General features: G+C 51.5%; 1 protein-coding gene across 7 annotated transcripts in view; it reads right to left on the bottom strand.

The window, feature by feature from the left end:
• LOC138528617 (ankyrin repeat domain-containing protein 50-like) overlaps positions 1-23,667 on the bottom strand; it is a 394,440-nt gene that overhangs the window by 185,216 nt on the left and 185,557 nt on the right. Inside the window, exon 1 of one of the 7 annotated variants that reach the window (XM_069640421.1) lies at positions 23,252-23,394. The exons of 3 other annotated variants lie outside the window; for them this stretch is intronic. The gene's annotated coding sequence lies outside the window, so the exon portion shown is untranslated. Of the gene's footprint in view, positions 1-22,162; positions 22,286-22,949; positions 23,074-23,251; positions 23,395-23,667 lie in introns of those variants that run through there. 3 more of the 7 variants (XM_069640425.1, XM_069640423.1, XM_069640422.1) reach the window with 3 other exon arrangements.

The raw sequence follows: 23,667 nt of genomic DNA, 5'->3' as shown, positions 1-23,667 counted from the left end.
AGCCTGGAGCTCTGCATGCATGCCGGGCCTGAGAGACAGGAGGCGTAGGAGGGCATAGCCTGGAGCTCTGCATGCATGCCGGGCTTGAGAGCCAGGAGGCGTAGGAGGGCATAGCCTAGAGCTCTGCATGCATGCCGGGCCTGAGAGACAGGAAGTGTAGGAGGGCATAGCCTGGAGCTCTGCATGCATGCCGGGCCTGAGATACAGGAGACGTAGGAGGGCATAGCCTGTAGCTCTGCATGCATGCTGGTCCTGAGATGCAGGAGGCAGGGAGGGCAGATCCTTAGCTCTGCATGACTTATCAGTTTCTATTCTGTTGACAATATCATCATCACTGAGTATACTTCAGCTCAGTTCACCAGCCTGGTCCTTCTACATGAAGCACGGAAATGGGCTTGGCGAGGCGTTTAGTGATTCAATGTGCTCTACGTGTTTCTTTTGCACACCAATGAAAAACGTGACAGGTTTGTAAACTGCAGGAATGTATATTATGGGAGTCCAACGAAGCTCCTCATTGTCCCATATTCTCTTTACTTCCACCCCTTGCCCCATTCATAAAATCCCTCAATGTATGGCTGATGGCCCCCAGCTAAACCGAGAGATCTTAAGCAAAGATTTAACGAGTGGTAAAAACGCAGGCTGCATTTTGGAAACGGAAACATGGATTTCCATCCAACACCTATTAACACAGAGAAAAATTAAATAATCCCAAACTAATCCCCAGATACGAACCCCACAATTAAATCGCACAATTCATCCCTTTTCTTCACCCGTTCGACCCAAGTGAAAAAATGCGCCTCGTCATAGATGCCGGCTTATGCAGTGGTCCCCACATCATGGAGGTTGCCAAAACAGCTTTTGCACATCTGGAAGATCGCAGAGGAATTCTCTGTAGCTTGGATTTACACTGACAGCTTGTAGTGGGGTGACCGGACCCCACCTCTCGCTGCACACACCCTTCTGAAATTGGAGTTCAGGTAACACATTCTCCCCCTCACTTCTCTACACTGGCTTCCAGTAGGTCGCATAACAGCCATTAAATGCCTGTTCATCACTGTCAAGGCCATTTCAAAGGACAGGCCCAACTTCTTTGCAATCTAAATCGGAAGCCCACATTCCCTCATGCATCACCAACTATTACCCCCCCAGCCGGCATTGGTAGGGCCCCACTCCAAAAAAAAGCGCAACACGGGGCAACTCTTTCATGGTCCTAGAGCCTCAATTTGTAATTATCTTCCTAAGGACATTAGATTCCTCCCTACTTGGCCAGCCTTCAAAAAAGCCATGTACACATTTCCATCGCCTCACTGTAGGAGCATTGCTCGTTCTATAGCAACAAGATCCAACACATGCACGCAGTGCCGGATCAAGCCCTGTGGAGGCCCCTAGGCAGTCGAAATCCCCCACCCCCCTCGCAAATTACCTCCCAATGCATTTTTTATTTTATGTGCCGCTTTATTTTGACCAATTGTAGCGGGGCCCCTAAAAGGAGAGGGGGCCATAGGCGGGTACCTACTTAGACTAATGGATAATCCGGCGCTGCACGCACGTCTTTTCTCACTCCATCACATCTAGGGCATGGGTCAGTGGGTGGGAGGGGGGACTGACGTCAAAGGAGGTGAACATTTCCATAAACTAAATATGCAAATTTCATTCAACTTGTCTTTCACAACTTGAAGAAAGAGCACAGGACAAATAAACATTTGTCAAAAGAGTAGATTTTCCTACAGCGTTGCTGGTGGCGAATTGGACGCAGCTTTTAGATCTCAAATCACCAACGACGCATGTCCCTATAGCACAATGTCGCGAACAGACATGTTACTGCTCAGCGATAGGCGACTCGGGTCTTCTGATTGGGCGTCTCGTCTTACATCCGCATGACTGGGGTTCGAATGCCGCCGCAGCTAAGTGCACATTTTTTTTTTTTTACATTCCATAAAAACACAGAAGTGACATTTCTAGGACACCAGTAATGGGTTTGCAACTCCAATTAAGTCATTAACTCTCAGACTGCATTGAAAAAATACTGGCTGACACTTCTAGTGCAACGTTTGATGGTAAGGCTTGATTAAAGCAAGCTCAAAGAGTTTTCACAAAGAGGTGTTTTGGATGGGGAGGGGCAGGAACCAGATGGAAATAGTTTTAGAGATTAGCATGTCATGTGCAGACAATGGGTGTTAGAGTGCAGAATAAGGACTCTGACAAAGAAAGGTGGCAAGTTTGGGGCTGAACAGCGGGGGGGGGGGGGGAATAAAGCAAGAGAAAACCTATCTTTTCCTATTCCCAAGAGGGGTTTCCCTTCCTCAACTAAAGATCGATGGTTGCACCATTCTAGAACGTATAGCAGACAGACAATGCGAGTGTCGGCTCTAGATGGCTATTCTCTTTTTCTTTCAATGGTGACCACACCCGGTATCACATCTTAGTGGGGGTTTTGACCAACTCCTATGTGCCCCTCACTACCTCCCCAGTGCACACAAGTCCACCTGTGACAATATTAAATTTGGCCGTTCAGCTTGTGACGTGCTGCAGCGTTTCATTTTCACAATCGTACGGAATGGGGTTTCTCTGCTCAATGGGGACTACTGCCTTGCATTCTGTGCACTAGGCCATACCTGCCTAACCTCCGGAATTTTTCCGGAGACTCTGCAATTTTAAGCATTTCTCCGGGTCTCCGGAAAAGTCCCGTGAATCTCAGGAATTTTGAGATTCTTTCCGGTCCTGTCATTCTCCACCTGATTGGCTGCCGCCGGTAGGCAATCAGGTGGAGAATATGACGGGACCCGGAAACGGCGCGAAATGGGTCGTGCCCACTTCCTGCACCACTATAATAATAGTGCTTTCAATCCATGTCATTGGATTGAAAGCACTATTATTACGGCGGCGGCGTCACGTTCATTTTGCTTACCATAGCACTGAAAATCATTCATTCAATGCTATAGTAAGCAAAATGAAGGCGACGCCGCCGCAATAATGGTGCTTTCAATCCAATGACATGGATTGAAAGCAATATTATTTCGGTGTCGGTACCGCCTTCTTTTTGCTTACTATAGCATTGAATTAATTATTTTCAATGCTTTAGTAAGCAAAATGAAGGCTACAACAACCGAGTTTACCTTGTTGACAGGTGGGCGGGGCATGTGGGCGGAGCCGTGTGCAAATGGGCGGAGTTGTGTGTGGCTGTGGGCAGGGCATAAATCTCAGGAAGGAACAAGTTACTTACCTGTAACTGTTGTTCTCCAGCATGGGTCTGGCATGGATTCACATGCTCATGAATATTCCCCGTCGTCAGGCTGGGAATCCTCGGTAAAGAAAAAACCAGTATCAGTTTCGTTTCTGATCTGTCTTTCGTAGTAATAACCAATCACTGGTCTCTGCGTCATACTGACCACAGCCAATGACTGCCCTCTACCTAAGCACCTCCTCCGGCAGCCATCTTCAGATTTGGAAGCACGTGAAGTGGCAGTATGACCAAGTGAAGAGCCGCAGAGGGGTAGGCGGGAGGGTTCGCATGTGAATCCATGCCAGACCCATGCTGGAGAACAACAGTTACAGGTAAGTAACTTGTTCCTTCTCCAGCATGGGGTCTGGCATGGATTCACATGCTCATGAATAAAGAATACATAGCAGTACACACATGCACAACCACGGGAGGTGGCAAAGGCTCAACATTAAGCATCACATTAACTCAACATTAAGCATCTTACCTCCTCACCAGGCTCACCTCAGGCGAACAGGTTGCGCAGCACTGCTTGGCCGACCCTGGACTCCTCCCTGGAATCCCGGTCGACGCAGTAGAATTTCGTGAAGGTGTGCGTCGACCTCCACGTAGCAGCCCTGCATATGTCCAGCAGGGGCACACCAGATAGGAACACCGTGGTAGCTGCGATCGCTCTGGTGGAATGGGCTCTCGGACGGCCAGGCAGCGGTCGGTTTGCCAACCGGTGACAGTACATGATACAGCCGGAGAGCCATCTGGAGATGGAAGCCTTCGAGAGAGCCTTCCCCTGATTGACAGGTCCAAAGTTCACAAAGAGTTGTGACGTCTTCCGAAAACCTTTCGTGCGGTCCACGTAGAACTTCAGCGCTCTAGCTACATCCAGCGAGTGCAAAGTCCTCTCAGCCGGCGACGAAGGCGACGGGAAGAACACAGGTAACACCAAGGGTTCGTTGAGATGAAAGTCCGACGGTACCTTGGGCATGAAGGAGGGGTGCGTCCTGAGCACTACCCTCGTGTCGTGGAAAGTCAAGTACGGGGCCTTGCAGGAAAGGGCCTGGATCTCTCCCACTCGTCGTGCGGAGGTGATGGCCACGAGAAAAGCTGTTTTCCACGATAGAAACTTCAACGGGGCCGAGTGCAGAGGCTCGAACGGAGGTCCCATGAGCTTGGTCAGCACCACGTTGAGCTCCCACGCCGGGGCCGGAGCCTTCACCGGCGGGAACGATCTGAACAGTCCCTTCATGAACTCTTTCACCAGACGATGAGACCACAAGGACGTCCGGCCCGTGGTTCTGGTGTATCGGGAGATCGCAGCAAGATGAATCTTGATGGACGCGTGTGCCAGACCAGTTTTGGCCAGCGTCAGCAGGTACGGCAGTACTTGGGGAGCCGTAATCCGTAGAGGGTTAATCTTCTGTGCGTGGCACCAGACAGAGAACCTCTTCCATTTGTGTCCGTAGCATTTAAGAGTCGAGGACGCCCTGGCCTTTGCAAGAACCTCTCTGCAATCGGCCGGTATGTCGTATCCTCCAAACTCTAGCGCTGCAGGAGCCAGGCCTGCAAGTTCAGCGACTTCGGGTCGTGGTGGAGGATGGCGCCTCCTTCCCTGGAGAGTAGATCCGCGTCCGCCGGCAGCTTGATTGGCGGGGACGCTGACAAGTCCAGAAGGTCCGGGAACCATATCTGCCTCGGCCACGCAGGTGCGACGAGGATCATCCTGCACCGTGACCTCTTGAGCTGGTTGACGAGCCGGATTAGCAGAGGCAAGGGAGGGAACGCGTAGAGGAACAGGCCCTCCCAGGGGAACGAGAAAGCATCGCCCATGCTCCTCGTCTGGGGAAACCTGCTGGCGAACCTCCGGCACTTGGTGTTCGTCGCCGTCGCGAACAGGTCGATCTGGGGTGTGCCCCACCGTCGGAAGAGGCGATCCACCAGATCCTGCCGTAGTTCCCACTCGTGGCACGAGCGCAGCTCCCTGCTGAGTGAGTCGGCGATGGTGTTTTTTATCCCTGCCAGATGAAACGGCACCAGAAGAATCCCTTGGGCGACGGCCCAATGCCACAGGTCCTGCGCCTCCTTGGACAGCGCTGGGGACCTGGTTCCGCCCCGTTTCCTGATGTAAAACATGGTGGTGGTGTTGTCGGTGAAGATCCTCACCACCTTGCCCTTGAGGGACGGAAGGAAGGACCTGAGGGCCCAAAACACTGCACGGAGCTCCAGGACGTTGATATGCAGGGACTTCTCCGTCGGGAGCCAGAGTCCCCTTGCGTGCAGATTTTCGGTGTGCGCTCCCCACCCTTCTAGGGAGGCATCCGTGGTCACAGTCACCTGGTGGGCTGGGGTCTGGAAGTCCATGCCCGCCGTCAGATGCGCGCGGGTGCCCCACCACCGTATCGCTCGTCGGAAACTCTCGTCGAGCTTGATCCTTTCCTCGAAGCTGCCCGTCGTCTGGATCCAGCGCGCATCCAGGAATTCTTGCAACGGGCGCATCTGGAGCCTGCACATGGGAATGAGGTAGATGCAGGAAGACATCATCCCGAGGAGGGACTTGATGGACCTCACCTTGGCCGCGTCGGCCACCAACATCCGTTGCACCTTGCCCAAGATGGTCCTGGTCCCCTCCTCCGACGGGGAGGCCAGAAGGGACACTGTGTCGAGCCTCGCTCCCAGAAACAGTGCGACTTGCGCGGGCACCAGGTGGGATTTGGCGTAGTTCACGGAGAATCCCAGGTCCGTGAGGAGTTGGACGGTCCTTGCCGTGTGGACCACGGCGAGCTCCCTCGTCTTGGCGCGGATGAGCCAGTCGTCCAGGTAGGGGTAGACGTGAATCCCCTCGCGGCGCAGCTGCGCCGCCACCGGTGCGAGGCACTTGGTGAAAACCCTGGGTGCCGACCGTAGTCCGAAGGGAAGGGCTTTGAACTGGTAATGACGCCCTTGGACCACGAATCTGAGGAATTTTCGGTGCCCCTTTAGGATGGGAATGTGGAAGTAGGCATCCTCCAAATACAACGACGATAGGAAGTCTCCTTCCTCCAGCTGACCCAGGACGTGCTGGAGGGTGACCATCCGGAACTTCTGCGCCTTGATGAACTTGTTCAGGCGTCGCAGGTCCAGGATGGGGCGCCATCCTCCCGTCTTCTTCTTCACGAGGAAGTATCGCGAGTAGACTCCGGAGCCCCGAAGCCTCTTTGGGACGAGTTCGATGGTGCCCTTTCTGAGCATCGCCTTTACCTCCAGGAGAAGTTGAGGGACGTGAAGTTCTTTCCTGGCCACGGGGGGGACGCGCGGGCACCTTTTTTGAAATTCGAGCGCGTGGCCCCGGGCCAGGGCGTCCAGCACCCAACGGTCGGTGGAGATGGACTCCCACACGCTGACGAAGCCCGCCAGCCGGCCTCCCACCGGGGTGCTTCGGTGGGGCCCCGACCCCACGGCCGGTTCAATCCTGCTTGGACGCGGCCTTGCCGCCTTGACCTCCTTGGCGACGACGGCGGGGTCCGCTAGACTTGCCTCGTCCTCTGTAGGCCTCTTGCGACGACGAGCGGGCCGCTTGACGGTAGGAAGCGAAACCGCCGCCGGAACCTTTGGAGGCGCCCTTGCCTCCGCCGCTCCGAAAGGGCGTCCGCCGTTGCTGCAGTACTCCAAGGGCCCGGGCCGTCTCAGTATCCGCCTTGATGGCCTGAAGGGAATCGTCCACTGTCTTCCCAAACAGGTTGTTCCCGTCGAAGGGCATGTCCAGGACCCTGGTCTGGACGTCCTGCCGAAAGTCCGTAGCTTTGAGCCATCCACGACGTCGAAGGCAAACGCCGTTGCCCAGCTGGCGGAACCCAGTGTCGGCGATGTCCGTCGCCACGGTGATGGCGTGGTCCGAAGCCACCTCACCTTCCTGCAGGATCTCAAGGGCCTCCGCCCTCTTGTCGTCCGGCAGAAAATCCAGCAGGGGAGCTATCTTGTACCAGAGCTCCCTGTCGTAGCGGGCCACGATAGCCAAGGCGTTGGCCGCTTTAATCGTCGTCGCTGCCGACGAGATGACTCTACGTCCCATAGCATCCAATTTCTTTCCCTCGCCGTCCGGCGGGGAAGTCGACGTGGAGGCCGCACCCCCCCCCCGCTTTCTTCCTGGCTGCCGCGGAGACGACGGAGTCCGGGGTAGGCTGCGCCCGGAGGCATAGGGGGGCCGAGTCCGGGACCCGGTACTTTTTCTCGTACCGGTCTCTTTTCGCTGGCGTCGTGGAAGGGTTCTTGAGGAGGGAAAGGCCCTCATCCCAAATGTCGTCCAACAGAGGCACTGCGAGGACCGTCTTCCTCTTGGCCTCGCGCCGTTGGTAAAGGAAGCCTTCCTTTTTCTTCTCCTCAGGGCAGAGTTGGAAAAGCTCGGATGCCCTGGCGATCATTGAGTGGAACGATCCAATCTCGTCGGGCGGAGAAGCCCTGGTGGGAGGCGACGACGGAAAATCCTCGTCGTATGCCTCGTCGTCCGTCGCTGCCGTGTCAGTCCCCGTATCATCCCCTCGGGTGGACGGGGAGGAGGGCTGGACGGGGCGCGACGGTTGAAAAGGAGGTGGTGGATGGATCCTTCTTTTCTTGGTAGGGGGAACACCAGAAGGTCCCGGTTCTGGATCCCCCGACGGGAGAGGTTCCTCCGTCGGTAACGGTAGTCTCGTCCTTATCTCGGAGCATAAGGACTGTATAGCCAACAAAATGGCCGCCGAGTTGTCTTGCGGCGCTGGCAGAGGGGAATCCGACGGGCGAGCAGGGGCCCCGTCGGTATCCTCGACGATGTCGTCGTCGTCACCTGCGTCGGGGCCCATTCCGACGGGCTGGTCTTGTTCCACGCCTAGGCCGTGGCTTAAGACCTCGATCAGCTCCTCTTCTGAGGTTGAGGCCGAATCTACGACGACGCCCTGCCCCCCCTTCTTCTTCCCCACGGAGGGTTTCACGGGGGTCCTATCGATGGGCACAAAAGAAGACTCCCTCCGAGGAGGCAGGGAGATTCTGGGCCCCGAGGTCGCCACCACTGGTGCAGCCTCCACAGGCTGGGCCAGGGCCGCCGCGACCGTTTCGATAGAGGGCTTGGTCGGATGGATCAAGGCCTTCACCACCTTAGGTGCGCTCACCGCCTTATCCTTGAGGGAGGGGGCACTGCCACGCTCCTCCTCTGCCTTAGAGCTCGACCGGGGCCTCTCCAGGAGCTTCGCCGGGTGCTCGGCCTTCCTCTTACCCGACCCAGAGCGTTGGCTCGTGGTTGATGGTGCCGGGGAGGGTGCGCCCTGCCTGGCGCCCGTAGAGCCCGACCGTTCGGCGCTCCCGGTGCCAGCGGACTCGCGGTGCTTGGCCTTATGTTGGGCCCCCGTCGCCGGGGCGCCCTCAAAGGTCTTAGAAGACCGCTCGGATTTCTTCTTCTTCTCGCCAGACGGGCTCTTACCCTCCAGCCAGTTGGCGAGACGTTGATGGCGGTCCTTCATGGTCCGTTCCGACATGTTGCCGCAAAACGCACAGTCCTTCTCCACGTGCGTCTTGTCCTCATGAAGGCAGTAAAGGCAGAAAGAGTGTTCGTCCTCCTTGAAGACGTTCTGCAGCTGGCATCCAGGGCAGACCCTGAACAGCTTTCCGGGCGTCGAGCTTCCCTTCTCCTGGGCCATCTCCGAGACCGGGCCTGAGAAGCTTCTGGAGTCCTCCGAAGTGTAGCTCGACGAAATCTTCACCCTTGAGGGGCACAGATGAATCCGACACGGGTCCCCGTTGATCGGATGTAGGATCGGTGGAGCTTGAGGCTCTTTTGACCGAAAGAATCGAAGTTTTTGTGAAAAAGCGCGAAAAATAGCACTAACGCTCGAGAGCAATAGCACGAGGATCCCAACACATGAATGTGCGGTAAAAATCTGAAGATGGCTGCCGGAGGAGGTGCTTAGGTAGAGGGCAGTCATTGGCTGTGGTCAGTATGACGCAGAGACCAGTGATTGGTTATTACTACGAAAGACAGATCAGAAACGAAACTGATACTGGTTTTTTCTTTACCGAGGATTCCCAGCCTGACGACGGGGAATATTCATGAGCATGTGAATCCATGCCAGACCCCATGCTGGAGAATTTTGATTTTCAAATGTAGGCAGGTATGCACTGGGCTGACTAAATGAATGCTTTACTTTTTGGATCTGGGTGCCCCATTTCCTTCTGCATATTTTATTCGAGTACTCAACTTATTTTTTTCCGCTTGCCTGTAAATACTGCACTCGTACATGCAAGATTGCGCAGTTCGCGCTGCATCTATGGCGCTTACGTTTGCATTGCAGATTGGTGTTCCGCCACACACCTCGGACATAACATGGCAGAGGCAACGTGGGATTGGCCGTCCATGTTACACACCTCAGGCGTTGATTCGTTCACATGAGGACGACTTACTAGCCATGCCACAATACACCTCTGATCACCATGCCAGTGACTTTCGCCTTCACTCTGGGAGGGGCGGCGTTTCTCCTACTCTTAGCGGAGCATGTCTCACTAGTCTGGCAATCCCCACAGCAACGACCATGACAGCTGCCCCATGCTACTCCAGAAAGCAGTTTTCAAATTAGAAAGCAGCATTGGAAAGGTAAATGGCGTGACACTCTAAATGGGTCGATATATACACTCATTCATTTCATACGCAACCTCGACGGAATCCCCCCTTTTAGAACAATTCCTTCTTTTTTGTTTTCCATCTTTCACTAGTCATTTCTCAAGCAACATTGTGGTGGCCTTAATGAAGACAGGACATCTGAGGAGGTAACTGTGGCCTTTATGGAACACTTGAGGTGAAGGGATCAACTTGGGATTGCAGTGTCCAGTGGCAGGGGGTATAACTGTACTCACAGTCCTGTGGTCTTTATTGCAGCAGTGGATTCTATGCTGCTGTCAGGTCCCTTCAGGTGAGGCACACTAATTACACCAGAGCCCTCAGGAGGCTGTCCCCAGCCATGGCGTTAAGCTCTGGTGTCAGTGTGCTGAGTATGTTGGCCTGTGAGCCTGCTAACTCCAATGTTCAGGAGGGGCGCTGGGGCAGTCCCCTCGCTGCGCTCTCCGGCCGGCTTCTGCCGAGCTCCGCGTTCCTCGCGATTCACGGGCCGAGATCTTGCAAGATGGCCACCCTGCTACCGGAAGTCCCCACAAACATCTGAGTTTTACTCGTGTGATTTATATCCAGTGCACATCTCCCTGCCATTGGAGCCACGCACCTACACGACTCCATCTGACTTGTGTTCCTCTTTGTTCTTGAGCCCACGTTTTGAGTTCTCTGCACACATCTCTCCACTCGTCGGGCCCACCGCTACACTAAATGCATGGTATCAATAGGTACATTTTTTTCTCTTCTGACACAGTCAGCCCTCTCTGCAATAGAGCGGCGAGCTACACATACACGACTTTTCTCGCATCCATTCCTTGTCTGTTATTCTTTCACACAGTGCCTCTGATCATCCCCGAACTGACACTGCCAACACTTCGGGACAATCTCTCGAGCATCCACACGTTAGAGGAGGACAGTCACGGCCGTCACGGTGGTGTGGGACACACCAGTGAAGCAAAGGGGATTTCAAGCTCCCGTGGTAAGCTGCTTTTCTTCCACGGCAAGCTCCTTTTTCTTTGCCTTTCAACAATTCCACAAACAGATGATCTTGTTTTTACTTAGCTGTCCACCCCAGGTGCCAGAAAAAATACACCCAGAACTAAGGTCTCTTTTGTATTACAGGGTCCATAATCTTCGCCCTGACGAAGGCGGCCATCATTAATTTCAACAGCATCGCCACCGAAACACAATTTTGGCAAAGGGGGCATATATTATCTCTTCAATTGGCCCATTTGCAACCATCAATATATAGGCGTCACCTCTCGCCACATCTGCCTACCCCCTGTCGCGTTGGCTCTGATCAAGGACTTCCTAAGGAACAACCGTTTTCTGATTAAGGACTTTCTCTATTACATACAATTCTGAGAATACAGTAATTGCAACATAGTTTGCTGCACCGTGGCATTATTTGGCACATGATGAAAATGTTTTTCTGTTGAATGTTTCCATTTATTTACCACATGGGTCATATGATTTCCTTTTGAATGTCCTCATTCATCAACACAACAGAATCAATTTGCTCCACTATGGCATAATTCTACACGACTAAATGACTCTTTTGAATGTCTATTTATGTGTTTACATGACGAAGACATCTCTTTATTGAATATGTCCATTTATGTTTAATGTGCAACTATTATTTCTTTTCCCTCACAGTGATTTCCACTGTTGGGGCTAGACTCTACCCAACTCTTTTTCACTACCAGTTTTTAGGTCTCTATTACCATTTCCTATGTTTTTTCTGTTGAATACGTGCACAGAGTGTTTGCAAAACTTGTTTTAATCATAATACCTGCTTGGCTATCTGCATGTTTTCTTCTGGCATCGAATGCAAATGATTTGATCATTAGTTCTATTTTAATTACTGGTTCAAACAATGTAGCCACTGTGGCTTTGCCCCGTAGGTAGCAGTACACTCTTTCTTTTTTGCTGATGAGTGTAGAAGGCTTGACAGCAATAGCTGCCCAGGGGCCAGAAAGTGTCATGTGACATTAGACAGTCGCTGCGAGTGCTGGGAGTGGATAACGCCTTGTAAGCCCTGTGTGGTGTGTAGGAGCGGTTTCTCTGCTGGTGCATGCAGCCGAGCTGTCCATCCTCCGGGAACGCCTATGAAAGGCGCCCCCTCCCTCCCTCCCTCCCTCGACATACATCCTGTTAAGCTCTTCAATCTAACAAGGCCTGGGGCTCCAGCCAGCCCATCATCTTACTCAACACAAGGCGCAGCTCATTCCAGCAATAAGGAGGGGTGGCAGGCCCCAAGGCGGGCCGGGTATCACAGGCGCGCGCCCCCCCCCCTCCACGTCCCACCCCTGCACAGGCTCAACCGTCACCCTGGAGGAAGCCGTGGGTCCGGTAGCAGCGAGAGAGGCTAAACAAAAGGGAAAGACGTACAGAGCAACATAATGGACGACGCCAGAGGAAACATTTAGCCATAAAAGTTGGGGGTGGCCGAGATACCTAATGGAAAGCGGTGATGGGGGTGACAAAAGGGCGGGGTGAGCGAAGACGGCTGGGCAAAGTTGGGGCATTTTAGAATAAGTGTTATTAAAAGGTGCATTTCGAGGTCAGATCCTTTCTGGTGCAAGTGGTTGTGGAGGTGTCTAGTGTCACCGTGCCATGCGCGATAAAGCCACCCACGCCCTTTGAATTCAGGGATTTGTAGTTTTTTTCTTTCCCTTTTAAACATTGGGGAAACTCGAGTCCTAGAATTCCAATGAGAAACAGGACCGGATGGCCTTTCTCGTGCAAGAGAAAACTTCAAAGCCCTCTGGTTCTGGAAGAAGACCTAGGAAGATCTTTGCAGTATATGCGAAACCCAAATAGCTTTCTGATTCTGCCAGAGGTGTGCGTAAAATGCAGGCGCACTAGTGGGCTTCGGGCTCAGACAGTTGAAGGACTTGGAAAAAGGGGACAGTGCCAAGCGGGCACACCTTTGCGTTGTGAGAAGTTGGCACTGGCCGGCGGCGTGTGGTGCAAGCACCGTTCGGCTGCGTGAGGAGCTGCATAATTGGCTATTTATAACGCGCTTAACACCGAAGAGGTTTCTAAGCGCGGACCCGGGATTCGAACCCGTGTTCCTCCGTGTCATCTTGCTTCCAAGAAGCGCGCGCTGCCACCGAGCTATACTAAACGTCCAGTTGACACTGGACAAAGCAATTCATCAGAGTGCATAGAAACTCATATTTCAATTACACTTATTTCGTTGCTTTAAATACTAAAATTATTCAGAAAATACAGAAGCAGCATCTGTCAGCAACAGTAAAATCCAAGAAAGAATAGCAGACTAACCCGAGGAAGGGGGTCCCCAGTTCGCTTTGCCGCCCTCACCGCAGACTTCACTCAATCTACAGCTGGCCTCGTTCACAGGCCGCCTGCAGCTTTCACAAGCTCCCACGTAGAGCTTCCCCCTGCTGCCTGGCCTCGTAATAGAACAAATGAGCCATTTATGAGGTATACCCCCCCCCCACACTCCCCCAGAGGTGGAGATGACCCCAGTTCCTTCCCCCACCCCAGGACATTGGGAGGAAAAAACATCCAAGCATTTCAGACCTTTTACAGCACTACCTCCGCCCTTCTCCCCGATGGGCTTCTCCTTGCCGGCCTTTCTTCTGGGGACTCGTTTACAGCTTTTCTCACCCGAGGCGTGGCACTGCACGCGCACCACCAGGCCAGCCCAGGGTGGAGGGAAGCGTGTGCATACCTGCGCTGTACACACTATACGTGAATAAAGCCTCATAGCATTCGCACCTTTCTTCATTTACAAATGCTAAGCACTGACTAGCGGGTAGGACAATCTGCAGTGCTACGGGAGACGGACACCTTTGTCCCCAAGGGATTAAGGAGCATGGCCTACTGGGCAGTGGGCGGCCTACGCCAGGCAGCCCTTTGCAGGGATCATCACACTCACCAGGGGTTTGAGAGAGATAATCCCTGCATCTCTTAGTAAAAGGGATGCCTGGAGGGGGTTTGCACCACACCTTTTAACCCCGAAAGGAGATGCTGACTCCCACCAAGCATGCCTTTAACTAAGATGCAGGGATCATGACCCTCAAGCCCCAGGGGAGAGAGTGCCGATCCCTGCATCTCTTAGTTTAAAAGATGCCTGGCGAGGGTCAGCACCATCATTAAAGAATAAAACTGGTGGGCCCGACCCTCGTCATGCACCCCTTTGACTAAGAGAGGCAGCGATCACACCCGGATGATCCTTGCCTCGGTTAAAGGGTCGCCTGGCGGAGGCCAACGCCACCATTATGGAAGAGAAGGCAAGGCCATGGCCTTTTCCCCCTAATGCCTGAATCTCTGGCGCATGGGCGAGAGCTTTGGGTTTTAGGAAAAGAAAGTCTCGGCTTTTAGCAGCCTTGTCTTGCCTTTTCTTCCATTATTGTGGCGTTGGCGCAGCCATCCACAGGGTGCTCGCGCCACAATTATGGAATAAACTGCATTGTTTTTTAAAGCCCGAAGCTCTCGCGCAGGAGCATGAGCTTCAGGCTGCAGAAAAATAGGCCTTCGCCACTAGCTGACTCATCAGGTGAGGTTACTGGGGACTTTATGTAGCCCAAGCCCACTTAAAGCCCTGTGTATGCCCCCTCCCCCCTCCTCCCTCCTCCCTTAAATTTACAGCCATGGATGATTGAGCAAGAGAAGCATACAAGGGAGGGCTCAGCACAGAGAGCAAGGGGAATCCTCACTGGGGAGGGAAACAGAGGGGAAAGAAAGCATTCTCAGAAAAGCAGAAAGAGCGTGCAAAGGAAGTAATGACTGAAGACAAGAAGGCATTCGAACGGGGGTACAGAACCGAAATTACGGCATTCCAAGTATCCAAAGGTGTTATGTCAAGAGAAGCTACCAAAATGCCCTCCACTGCCAGGAGTTGAAGGATCAAACAGGAAAACCTGCCCAAGACTCGCTGGCACATTCCATACCAAAACCGCAGCCTCACTGCAGCAGGACCCATGGGGTCCCAGCTCAGGAAACCACAGCCAGGAAGAGAGATTGCCAGGGACTTGAAAGAGCCCCTTAAAAGAATTACTCATGCACTAGAAGGCAGAACTAGGCCAGCACGACAAGCAGGAATGCTACAGGTCACTGAGGGAAAACCTCTAACTTGCTGAATACTCAACTGTGATAAAATAGATAGATTTACCAACCGCTATCTTTCAAACGAGAAATACTGACTGGCCGACACAGATCAAACCATAAGTTTAGGGAGAAGAGAATGTGTCAGTTAGGACAATTTCCTTGAGCAAAAGGATTAGATTGGTTATGTTAAAGGATATTTATGACGCGCACTGTTACCACCAGAGTGGTCCCCTAACGGATCTGAAAAACAAGAGGGTAGGGTAAGTTAGTAGGACTGAGCGGGAGAAAGCGCAGGTAAGTTAGGAGGACTGAGCGGGAGAAAGCACAGGTAAGTTAGTAGGACTGAGCGGGAGAAAGCGCAAGAGAGCTGTGATGTGCTGTTGGCAGCTTCAGTTCAGTTTACGCTGTTCGCGGAGCGTAGGTGTGATTTTTCGGTCGGAAGTTGTCATGTGCTGTTGTGCAAGGCTATGTGTGGTTTGTTTTGTTGGTGCAGTGTAGCAAAGTGTGTGCGGTTTGTTGTGCAATAAAAGGTATGGTTGCGCCTTGTTTATAGTCTGAGAGCTGCAAGCAGAGGGAGTCTTTTTTTAATGGGTTGGTTAGGAGTGTCGCTCCATCATACCTCGTCCGATCAGGCCACCTACGTTACAATGCGTACCTAGATTTGGGACACCTGGATAGAGGGAGAAAGACCTAAAACAGGGAACAGGAGAATGGCCTAAGGCAGGGCACACCAGTAAATGCAGTAACACTTACCTGTATGATTTACCAAAGCAATCAGGCTAAATGCGAGATATGGTGGACTAACACAATCTACCTAGATGCGAGATATGGTTTACCATTCAAATGTGTTGCATCACGCTACAAGCAATGAGGTACTAATGGGTAATAAGAATGGTTGGGAAGTTTAGTGGGGTGCAGTGATGGATGCATCCCCTGCTCAAACAATGCTTACCTTTTCAGTTGCTGCAGGCTACATTGGCTAACACTGACAGAGCTGCTGCTACAGGAGCTGCCCTTTGCCTCAGGGTCCTTGGTCAGAGGGGGCTTCAACAAGCATTGGGGCTGTCCTAAGGAATCAAGTAAGAAGGGCAGTATGCCCACTCAGGGGGCGGCAGCGAAGAGAAACATGAAGAGAGGAAGGGCTCTGAAGCCGTAAAGTCGCAACACACAAAAATCACAAAATAAACCCCCTGAAGTCAACATATAGGTGTATGCTTTTAACACCATAAAAATAAATGTACACCACCACCTTCCATGTACACGTCACTAATAGGACACTCAAAGATCATCCAACAATATAAGAAGATATTGCCACTCTTTACTTTAGAACAGATCCTCGGAGGGCCTCCCGCTCCTCAATTTCTGCAGGCTCCTCACCAGTGCAGGGGATAACGTCAGCCTCCGTGTACTGAAGTTTTCCTCACAAGGGTGTTGTACCTGGGCAGCAAGGCCCAATATAGCACAGATGGCAGGTGCAGGGAAGGTTCAGAGAGGGAGAGGGATTATCTGCGCGAGGAGCGCTGCAATAACAAATAGATGCACAGAATGCAGAACATTATTTTTAAAGGCCCAAATTGGGCAGAGGCTACTCACCATGAGCTCAGAAGCTAAAAGAGCTCAGCAAGTTGTATTTACCATATGCCCCTCACGAGGCAGATGTACCTGGGCAGCAAGGTTCAATCATAGCGCAGAGGGCGGGCTGGAGAGATGGTTCAGGGAACAGATCGGGAGTGGGGAGGGAGAGGGATTCTGTGCATACTGATTTGGGCTCATTTGCATACCCTAAATCCCTTGCTGAGCTGGAGGTGAAATTCCAGCGATAGCTACTAGGTGGCATTGTGGAATGTGCGACTTGGCCCAAATGGAGTATCCTACGTTCACATTTCAGGCAATAAATATATTATTTATGCATGTCCCCCTAAAAAAATGTTTATGCCACATGTAACACAAGGTTTAAACAACGATTTTTTAAATGTGTTCTGCATGTTAAGCACAAATCTGTCCACTTATCTTATTCAAATATTTCCAATCTGTCGTAACCCAATTTAAGTTTTTTCTTTGGAGAAAGGTGAGAGGACTCCATGCATCCATAAGGACAGACTACAAAACACTCCTGTTTTTTTTTTTTGTAATTAACATTCTTAAATAAATACTCAAGTTAACATCACATATATATGTTTGTAATGCACTAATCGGCCTGGGGAGCCAAGAGTAGATCATGCTAGTGGTTTGTTTCAAGCCATCAGGCTCTTCTGGGATAGAAGCAGGAGCTAAATAGCTTCAAGCAACTTGAAACCCTGCAAAATCAACTACTTCAAACAAAATACTTGTGGGACTGGCAGGCAAATTGGGTATATTTGGAAGGAAAGGGCTTAGTCAACAGTATTTAAATGCTGTTAAAAAATTCTAACTAATTCAACATTAGATTTATAGATTTTAAGACCGAAACCAAACAAGACTGCTAATGTGCTTCAAATCTAGTTTACAGGGTGCACGTGAGGTTTTGGGAGACCTAAACAAGGTAGTTAAGTAAAAGATGAGTTAACTTGTAGGTTGTGCAAGGAGGCAAATTAAAATATCTTCCTATGGTGTTATGGAAGGGATACCAGAATCTGGTCTGCAGATAGTTTCTGATATAGAATTTTAGCGGGAACTGTGTAGTGAGTTGACAGAACTTCTCCCATTCATGTGTGTGAGGTGTCGAGGGGGTGAGGGTCCCATTCCTCTGTGTGAGGTGTCGAGGGGGTGAGGGTAAGAGTCTGGAAGGCACTGGATCTGCCCAGCTGCTACTTGATGTGCCTCCCAGTGGGATCACCTGCATGCTCGCCACCCTCCCGCCCCCCCAAGGCAATGTACTACCCAACCGTGGACGTTCAAGAACCCAAGTCCCAACTAGTACTATAACTTGCAGACACCGTCAGAACCCGCCCAAACATTGTAGTCGACGGAATCAATGAAAGCAAAGAAGTGCTCTGGATCCACTTGCAAATCCACAGATACTCACAATGGCAGTCCCTATCCTTGCCTGCTGAGAAGTCGAGAAACAATGTGACTGCTGTAATGAATCAAGGTAATTTGTCACTTTTCCTCCCAGGCGGAGAACCCCATCCCCTGTGAGGCCCGCTCTGCAACACCCTCCATAGCAGTCGAGATGGCACATCACCGGGAAAGACTCCCCCCTTATGGGACGAGGATTCCCGTTCCTATGAGGAACTCCCTAAGCACATACAGATAATGGCCTACATGGGACTCTCTGGAATGCCGAGAAATTTGAAGCCTCAAGACTTATAACATTAACGTATACATCAATTGCAAGAAGAAAGAGACCTTGTCTCTTTAAATTAAAGTGACAAGATTCATACAACCCTGGCCTTCAGGAACCAGGTAGGGAGTACACAGAAGGCAGGAAAGAAAAGGTGTTATGATTTGAGACAACCAAAATCCCCCTTGCAATCCTTGCCTTGGTGCAGAAGGGAATTTCCTAGGAGTGCACTGGAGGTAGGTGAGTAGCTCTTCAATGCAGAAGAACTGTAGAGAAGGGGAAAAAAGGTAACGCATTTTAGAAAAGGACGTGAAGAATCCCCCTCCTGTTATCTCCCTTTAGGTGCATTTATTACCTGGTTGAGGGGTAGTTCGCTGAGGAACAAGAAGCCACAGTACTGCAGCTGCAATACTGTGTAAGGAATCTTCAGGTTAACTAATCAAGGCAAGTTACTAGGAGAACACTCCTAAAGAAACCAGCGTCATGATCCACAAGGATGGTTATATGCGGGAAAGATTTATGCAAAATGTTGCCGGCTTCCGACAAGCGAAATGACACGTGAAAACAAAAGCTAAAGTTTGCTGGATGCCAACACGTGAATCGAAGGCAAGAACTAAACTAATTACCTAATCATGGCGAGACTATGAATGATCTAGAAGTGCCATGGGAGTCCTGAAGCACCTCGCGTTCTCCGAGGTTGGTCGGGTACTGGAACAAAGCAACGGTCCTCGGTTGCTGGCTCAAATACAAGACGCGCTCCCCTGAACGCTGCGGGTAGAAGTAGGTGTCCCCATTTCATTTCCGGTTGTAACGCTAAACGGACCGGAAATACTTAGGCCGCCATTACTAAGTCATGTATCTGAATGGGAAGCTATTGGGGCCTGTATCTATGGGTCCATAAGGGCTGCCACAGCCGTCCATAACAGGTGGCAGGCAGCAGGACGTGTTCTTGTGGGAGGTTGCCTAAATCTTACAGAAAGTTACTAATCCACGGAGACGAGGATGTTGAAGAGTGAGCGTATATTGAATGAGAAGAACGAGAGGGAGGCACGCCTATGTGAGCAGGGGAAGGTCCCTACCATTTCCAGAGCGGAAGGAGGAGGAGCGAAAGGAAGCACAGAGCCCCGCTGTGCAAACCTACATTGAACACAGGGTAGCAGAAATGCCAGAGAGACTCTGTATTCCAGACAAGAAAGTGAGAGAGCGGAAGACATGAGAGACACTGCAGAACCCCGAAGGCAGTAACAGAGAAAGCCAGAGGCCAAGCAGAAGTGGAGCCCTGGCCGCGAAGGAGTTGTGGTCGTCCTGGGGCCTATGGAACAGCACCAAGACTACAGTGAGAAACAGTCCGGCTGGGTGAAAGAGCAGCAAGACAGCAGGAGAACGAAGTCCGGTGTGTGAACGCTGGAAAAAGCAAACCGACTACCAAGCAAGACAGGAATGATGTTCGCAGAGGTGGCTCAAGCCTCTAAAACTCTGACGTTAAAGGAGGTAACAGGAAGAACAGGCAGCAAACAGGAATGAATACATAGTTGGGGAAACTCGTCCCCAGTAAAAATATTGAAGTTTCGAGAAACTTAAAAGCAGAAAAGTGAGGAAGAGAGAAAGCGAAAACCCTGAAGGGGGATATGAAAGAACCTGTAGAACGATGCCTTAGAAAGAGGGAACGTAAGAATGAACAAAGGAACAAAATAGAGAAGGGATGTGATGAAGTGGAAACCAGAGAAGCCAATAGGATAAACCATATCCCAGACCAGGTATTAAGATATGAAATGTTATTATCCAAGAAGCCCATTTCTCTACCGACTGTTAATAATCAAAGGAACCCAAAAAGGGACAAGAAACTGAATATTGAGAAGGGGATCAGAATCAAGAATCCCCCGAGGGAAATTCAAGAGTTGATGCAGCAAGTCACGAGAGACCATCTGAAAAGTAATTATTGAAATAAGAAACAGAGTGGTACAAGAAGTAAATTTCAGGAGAAGGGAGTCATTCTCTAGACCTTGGTTGGTCAATTAGCTTAGTGTTGGAAGCCGGACAGTTTGTCAAGGACATTCACTGATGACTGACAATCATCCTAGATAGTTATGGAGGTAGGGAAGACCCCAAAAAGCAATCTAGAGGGATAGGCCTTATTTGAATTTGGTAATAAAAACCCTTGAAGATGTCCAAAGGGTGTGTGCGTCCTCCTTCTGATCTGTCACACCGCAAACACAGGGGCGCCAGACACAACGGATTTACCAGCTGCTACGGATGAGAGTTCAAGATGGCGCAGACTTTTCACAGCTCCTATAAAGTCATACAACCACTAGGTGGGACAAATATTACGATTATTCCAATGAGGAGAGGCTCCTTGTTCCAAACAAAAGGGTCACCCAAGGGAAAATCAGAAGAATAGCCCTATCCAAAACCTTGATAGAAAACTCTTGCGGTCCCCATCCCAAGGGCTGACAAAAATACAACCTTAAGGAACAATACAAGAGGCTTGATGAACCCATCAAAGGCAGCAGGATCTTCTGTACACCCTGCAGAGACAGCCAGACCGCCACTTGGTGCAAGGTGGCCGTGCTGTTGGTGAAGCTCCTTGGGACAGGTTCTTCTGTACGCCCTGCAGAGACAGCCAGACCGCCACTTGGTGCAAGCTGGCCGCTCTGTTGGTGAAGCTCCTTGGACCCCGATACAAGGGTGGGAAGCCCCTTTGGTTCCTTGACTTAAAAGAATAAAACATACTTGTGGCAACATGGATTTTGTGTCGTCGTGTCGCGCGCATCATTGCCCGGCCTTCCTGCAGAAAGCAAAAGTCCCTGGATTTTGATGCTAGTTTCACTTTGGAATATACCGAGTGTTGAGCTTACTCGTCTTGAAATTTTAAAACCGATTAAGTCAGTGTGAACTTCAAACATCACCTTTTAGGAAGTTAATTGGATTAGAATGTTTAACAGATATAATGGGAGGATGACGACTTGCTGTGCTCGTTTATTGTGCATATTGTTTTGGGCGATTTGAATAAGTTTAATTGTATTCATTTGGTTAAATTTGATTTAAAAATATGTAGGATTTGTTGATCAGATAGGAGTCAAAGGCAAGCAGTTTAATGCACCTTCTCCCTCCGCTTCACTGTTCCTGATCTGCTCTCACCTGTAGAGCCGACGGACAGCGGGGTGTAAGATCAGCTGTGTGGGTAGGGTGATCAGATAAATGCAAACGTCATACGCTGCGCTCCTGGGCTTCTGGGAGGATGGCACCCTCCATGGGTTATCGCAGCCTACGTCTGGCGCTTTAGGCCTGACACTCAGATGCTGCTGGGATGGGCTTCTGCTCAGTGCTAGGCACTGGCGTGGCTTTTCACAGAACCGGGGAAAAAAATGACTCCGCGAATCTCGTATCCGGGAAATCCATTGGCACCCTTCTGTGTTTGTGTTTTTGATCTGCTTTAAAAGGTTGCTGAACCTGGGATTCAGACCCACATCGTTGGGACCTGGAACAGGACACTTGCCCACAAGACCACTTGAACGTCTGGTCAGGATGGCGGGTAAATTGCTCGTTGGGAGTGTGCTCTGCAAAAACATATTGAAGTACAGCCTTTTAGGTTTAAAAGGTGTGCACCTTTTATACTTTGCAACATTGAAGCATTATAGTAAACGCTCCTTCTCTTAGGTTATTTTCCAGGTGCTCGTGGTTAATCTTCTGAAAATGAAATGTTTATTTATTCCGGGGGGGGGGGTGCTGGTGCGATTCCACCGTAAATAACGTCAATTACCAGTTGTGAGATAGCACTGGTAAGCTGTGCCTTTTGGGAACACGTGGAGCGCATGTTGCAATGCACTTTTCCCTCTCTCTGCTCTGCATGGGCACTGCGAGCTCTGGAACCCTCACTGTAGAATGTTGAGCGACTGCTTTCTTGTGAGCGTCCTGTGGATGCCAGCTGGAAGAGAGCTGCCTGGCGAGAGTGGGTGCTGGTGGATGCCTCACTAGTTAGTATGTCTCCCATTGTACTTACTTGTATCTGCAATCTTGATCGTCTGGCATCCGAGTCTGCAGTGTCATATGCGCCTCTGCCACTCCTCGCCAAAATGTCTAGCCGTGACGGGGAGCCAGCCCTCCAGCCTCACGACCATTCAGTTATTAAACGCCCAGCACCAACAAGTCAAAGTCACGGGCATGAGTGGCGTGGGAGGAGGGCTGGCGGGGACCTGAAAAGCATGGACGAGCCGGCGAACACGCGCACACACACCGCCCCCCCACCTCCTCTCTACAAAATTCTGAAGCAGCCATATGTCGTAAAACACACCTACATACATACATGGTGCGGCTTGTGGAAGGAAGGACGTGGGTGTGTACATTCTAGCTGGCTTAAGTGTACAGGACACCACACCAAGGAGCGGGGCCAGATTCAACATCCTTTTGCACGATACGCTGCTGCAGGAGAACACAAAGGAACGTGTCCTCTTCCAAGGCGCCACACCACAAAAATACACAGGCATGCTGCCACCAAAGGAGCACACCCACACACGTCCTCCTGCACGATACCACATCAAGAAGTCTACACTGAAACACAACGCGCATCAGGCAACACAAAGGAATATGCCCTTTTGCAAGACACCACATCCAAAAATATACCCAGACACACCTCGGTGTAGGATACCACACCATGAAAATACAGGGCCGCGACATGACTAAGGAACACAGACAGTGCACCCTTCCTTCGTGACCTCACACATTAGAACATGCCCAGACACACCCTACTGCGCGATGCCACACACATGAACATGCCCAGACAGATCCACCTGGAAGCAGTCCCTCCACGTTAGAAGGTGAAGCTGGAAAAGTGTTCGTTTCCGAGTGGCGGCGGCGGTCACTGAAGCACCTGGAGGCCGCTAGAGACAGTGAGGTGGGCTGTGGAATCTGCACCTTTGTAGCACCCAGTCCTGCAAGGCACCTGCGGGGGGGACCCGGACAGCCACCCATGAAGCTGAGCACCTGGTACACCCTAGCCTATGGGTGTGTGCCGGCTACACAGCCGTGTCCCCGCCCCCCGTCCCTTAGGCCATCTGACAGGCAGTCGCAGCGAGAACACCCCACAGCTTACCTGTGTGAGTGTGGGCACCCCGCCAGCCTGCTCACCTCGGCGGACGGGGGGAAGCGAAGCATGCCGGCGCCAAGAGCCTCCCCAAGGCTGCCTGCCACCGCGGGCCGAGTCCCAGGCTCGGCAGCACAGCGCACCGTCAGCTGGGAGGGAGACGCCCCCACCGCCCTGCTCCCTGGAATGCAGGCGATTCACCTCCCCACCCCTTGGCTGGTGTTCGGGCAGGCACGGCAGCCCGCTTCTGTTCACCATGGCGTGGGAAGCACAACCTGCTCAGCTGCTCTCTGCATGCCATGCCACCCTGGGCCAGTGCCCTCGCCATTGCACAGTGCTGCCACAGGGTCATCTGAACAGTGGGCGTCAGGGAGCGAGCCCCTGCCTTGCTCAGTGCTCCACCCCAGAACAAAGCTTTGGCTAAA

The sequence above is a fragment of the Ambystoma mexicanum genome, chromosome 7q (genome assembly GCF_040938575.1).
Source record: "Ambystoma mexicanum isolate Mex_15411 chromosome 7q, UKY_AmexF1_1, whole genome shotgun sequence".
In the NCBI taxonomy this organism is placed as follows: Eukaryota; Metazoa; Chordata; class Amphibia; order Caudata; family Ambystomatidae; genus Ambystoma; species Ambystoma mexicanum.
Note: the sequence above shows the minus strand (reverse complement) of the source record. Positions and strands in the feature narration are given on the sequence as shown.